Source organism: Otolemur garnettii, unplaced genomic scaffold (genome assembly GCF_000181295.1).
Source record: "Otolemur garnettii isolate 467f Iridium unplaced genomic scaffold, OtoGar3 scaffold00029, whole genome shotgun sequence".
In the NCBI taxonomy this organism is placed as follows: Eukaryota; Metazoa; Chordata; class Mammalia; order Primates; family Galagidae; genus Otolemur; species Otolemur garnettii.
In genome coordinates this window covers 14,358,054-14,362,643 of record NW_003852424.1, presented here as the reverse complement: position 1 = coordinate 14,362,643, position 4,590 = coordinate 14,358,054, and positions in this window count along the sequence as shown.

The following is a 4,590-nucleotide window of genomic DNA, read 5'->3' as shown; positions in this document are numbered from 1 at the left end:
AAAAAAAAATAAATAAATAAATAGGGTAGCGCCTGTGAATCAGTGAGTAGGGTGCTGCCCCATATACTGAGGGTGATGGGTTTTAACCCGGCCCCAGCCAAACTGCAATAAAAAATAGCCAGGCATTGTGGTGGGTGTCTATAGTCCCAGCTACTCCGGAGGCTGAAGGAAGAGAATTGCCTAAGCCCAAGAGCTAGAGGTTGCTGTGAGCTGTGATGCCATGGCACTCTACCAAGGGAGACAAAATGGCACTCCATCTCTAAAATAAATAAATAAATAAATAAATAAAGTAGGGCATTGGGTGGGTGCCTGTAGTCCCAGCTACTTGTGAGGCTGAGGCAAGAGAACTGCTTAAGCCTAGGAGTTTGAGGTTACTGTAAGCTATGGCACCACGGCACTCTACCAAGGGTGACAAAGTGAGACTCTATCTCAAAAAGAACAAAAAAATTACACTAAACCAGCCACAGTGCTGCAAGCAAGCCTGAATTCCACCTACTCAAGAGGATAAGGTGGAAGGATCACTTGAGCTCAGGAGTTCAAGATCAGCCTGGGCAAAGTAGCAAGACTCTGATTTTTGTTTTTTTGGACACAGAATCTCAGACTGTCGCCCTGGGTTGAGTGGCGTGGCAGTTCACAACCACCTCAAAGTCTTGGGCTCAAGTGATCCTCTTGCCTCAGTTTTTCTATTTTTAGTGGTGATGGGGGTCTGGCTTTTGCTCAGGCTGGTCTCGAACTCTTGACCTCAGGCAGTCCACCTGCCTCAGCCTCCCAGAGTGCTAGGATTACAGGCATGAGCCACCGTACCTGGCCCAAAGACTCTGATACTAAAAAATAAAATAAAAATAAAAAATTATGGGAGGGTGATTGGTGGGACCACGCCTATTGTTCATCTTACAAAGGTACATGTGAATCTTTCTAAATGTGGAATATAAATGTCTTAACACAATAATGAAGAAAATGACACGAAGGCTGTGTTAACCAGTTTGATGTAAATATTTCAGGTTGTATATAGAACCAGCACACTGTACCCCATGACTGCATTAATGTACACAGCTATGATTAAATAAAAAAAAAAAGTAAAAAATTAAATATTGGGGTGACGCCTGTGGCTCGGTGGGTAGGACGCCGGGCCCATATACTTAGGGTGGCAGGTTTGAATGCAGCCCCGGCCAAACTGCAACAAAAAAATACCCGGGCATTCTGGTGGGTGCCTGTAGTCCCAGCTACTCGGGAGGCTGAGACAAGAGAATCACCTAAGCCAGGAGTTGGAGGTTGCTGTGAGCTGTGACACCATAGCACTCTACCCAGGGTGACATAGTATGAGTTTCTCTTTAAAAAAATAAATAAATAGTGGCTCGGCGCCTATAGCTCAACCTGCTAAGGCACCAGCCACGTACACCTAAGGTGGCGGGTTCGAATCCCCAGCCCGGATCCGCCAAAGCAACAATGACGGCTGCAACCAAAAAATGGCCGGGCGTTGTGGCGGGCGCCTGTGGTCCCAGGTACTTGGGAGGCGGAGGCAGGAGACTCGCTTAAGCCCAGGAGTTGGAGGTTGCTGTGAGCTGTGATGCCACCGCACTCTGCCCAGGGGGACAGCTTGAGGCTCTGTCTCAAAAATAAAAAAATAAATAAATATTACACTAACATACCATTTAGCTAGCTATTGAGGTTTTCAGTACTCCCTCACCCTGTCCTGGCCCTAATTAGTGCTCCAGCATTTGGAAGCTAATTGACATCACATTGATTCATTCCTGTGTTCTAGATAACATCTCAACAACAGGGCTTCCTTACATAACCCCAATGCTATTATCGCCACAACAAATGAATGCCTTTTGATAACCACTCAGTATTCAAATGTACCCAGATAGCTGAAAACATTTTTTTGTTGTTGAGACAGAATCTCACTATGTCGCCCTCAGTAGAGTGCTTAGGTGTCACAGCTCACAGCAACCTCAAACTCCTGGGCTTAAGTGATTCTCTTGTCTCAGCCTCCCAAGTAGCTGGGACTACAGACACCTGCCATAATGCCCTGCTATTTTAGAGAGGAGGTTTTACTCTGGCTCAGGCTGTTCTCGAACCTGTGTGCTTAGGCAGTCCACCCACTTCGGCCTCCCTCCATGCCTGGCTCACTTTTTTTTTTTTTTTGAAACCAAGTCTCACTCTGTCCCCCTGGGTAGTGCTGTGGCATCATGGTACCTCACAACAACCTCAAACTCCTGAGCTCAAGGGATGCTCTTGCTTCAGCCTCCCAACTAGCTGGGACTACAGGCATAAGCTACCATGCCTGCTAGGTTTTTTTCCTATTTTTATTTTTTGTTGAGACAGAGCCTCACCCTATGTCCTCAGCAGAGGGCAGTTGGTATCATAGCTCACCGCAACCTCAGACTAAGACTGTGGGCATCCTGCTGCCTCAGCCTCCCTAGTTGCTGGGATTATAGGCATGATCCACTACGCCCAGCCTGCAAACATTTTAACATCTGGCTTGTCCCAGTCAAGGTAATTGGAGTCCACTCAATCTAGAGATAGCCCTCCCTCCTTTTTGCCCTTTGCCACCAGCTGAATGAGGAAGTTAGGCCATGAATCCGCCACTTTAATGATTGGTTGGCTGGGGATTTTTTGAGAGAGTCTCACTCTGTTGCCCTGGGTAGAGTGTGTGGCATCATCATAGCTCTCAGCAACCTCCAGCTCTTGGGCTTAGGTGATTCTCTTGCCTCAGCCTCCCAAGTAGCTGGGACCACAGACGCCCACCACAACACTGGCTATTTTTTTGTTGTAGTTTGGCTGGGGCTGGGTTTGAACCTGCCACTCTCCGTAAATGGGGCCGGCACCCTACTCACTGAGCCACAGGCACTACCCCCTGGCTATTTTTTAGAGAGGTGGTGTTTCCATCTTGCTTAGGCTGGTCTCAAACCTATGAGCTCAGCAATCCACCTGCCTCAGCCTCCCAGAGTGCTAGGATTATAGATGTGAGCCACAGAGCTCAGCCCATCCTAGGTATTTCCCTTGGAAAGGGGCAGGTTCTTCTGCCAGCTGACCACCTTACCAAGTGCCATTAATGGTTCTAGTGTGCAACCTCCAGCCTTTAAATCCATGACATGAACAATCCTCTGTCTCCACACCAGCACTGGCCCCTCCAGCAATGGCCTCTGGGTCTTGGGCTGCCACCCAGCTACTAAGCTTCTCAGGAGATGGAGCCTCATGGCCAGGGTGGGGTGGGAGAGCAAGAACCCATCCTCCCCAGAGCAGATGTCCTGGGTGGGGGTTGCTGGGTGTACAGGCAAGGTAGGGTGACTGTGGCTAATAAGTCGTCCTGCCCATCATCTACCCACCAAGACTGATACAGTGTTTGTGTGGTCCGGGCAGCACCACTCTGTGATGTCTACGTTCTAATCCATTTGTCACCTACCATGGCAAAAGGAACTTTGTAAATGGGATTAAAGACCTTGAAATGGGAAATTTTTTTTTTTTTTGGTAGTTTTTGGCCTGGGCTGGGTTTGAACCCACTACTGCCGGCATGAGGGCGCCGCTCCGTAAGTTTTGGGGGTTTTGAGACAGTCTCAACTTTGTCACTCCTGGTAGAATGCCATGGCATCACAACTCACAACAACCTCAAATTCCTGGGCTCAAGCGATTCTCTCGCCTCAGCCTCCCTAGTAGTTGGAACTACAGGCGACCCCTACAACGTCGGGCTATTGTTTTTTTTGTTTGTTTGTTTAGCAGGCCTAGGCCGGTTTCAAACCCGGCAGCCCCGGGAGCATGTGGCCGGTGCCTTAACTACTGAGCAATGGGCGCCCAGCCATCACAGGGGGTTTTAAGACCAGGAACCTTCTCCAACTGAAGGTACAAGAGGATATAAGGAAAATCCATTTTTTCTTTAACATCTGCCCTAGGTCCAGCAGCCTGTGCTCTGGGGAGCAGTGCAGGTAGAACAGGTTGAGTGGGGAGTGGGCCAAACTTTCCGTGCCAGGGTCCCTCGGGCTGGTGAACAGATGGTCTGTGAGGGGGAACGATACCATAGGAAGGGCCTGGAATCCTCCAGTGGGAGGTGACTGGGCCAATGTGTAGGCAGTAGAGACGTGGAGAGGGGGCTCCGATTCTTGATTTTGAGGGATCAGTTAAGAGATGGGTGGGGACTGGGTATGGATGGGTCCAAAAGTCCCCCGGATCTGGACGCCCAAGAAAAAGCTGCAGTTTGGGAGACTAGGTGGGAGGTGGAAGGCGAGGCTGGGCCACCGGATGACCGGGTCCTAAAGACCCCGGCCCGAGAGAGGTAGGATCCCCATCAGAATCTTCCCGAGTACCAACAGCACAAGTGGCCCCGGAGGCGGAGAAGTATGGCGCCGCAGCAGCTCCCAAGCTAGGACGTAACGCGTGGTTGAGACGCCTGTAGACGACCTGGAAGCATAAGAACTCCGCTCGGGCAGACCTGAGATGCAGGCGCGCCAGGCCGCTGGTCCCTCCCCCTAGCCCAGCGCTGATTGGCGCCACCGGCTGTAGGGCGGGGTCCGGCGCCGCGGCTGCGCAACACGGGGCCCGGCGCGGGAGGGTGGGCGGAGCGGGCCCCCCGAGCGGGGGCTGGCGAACGCGGGG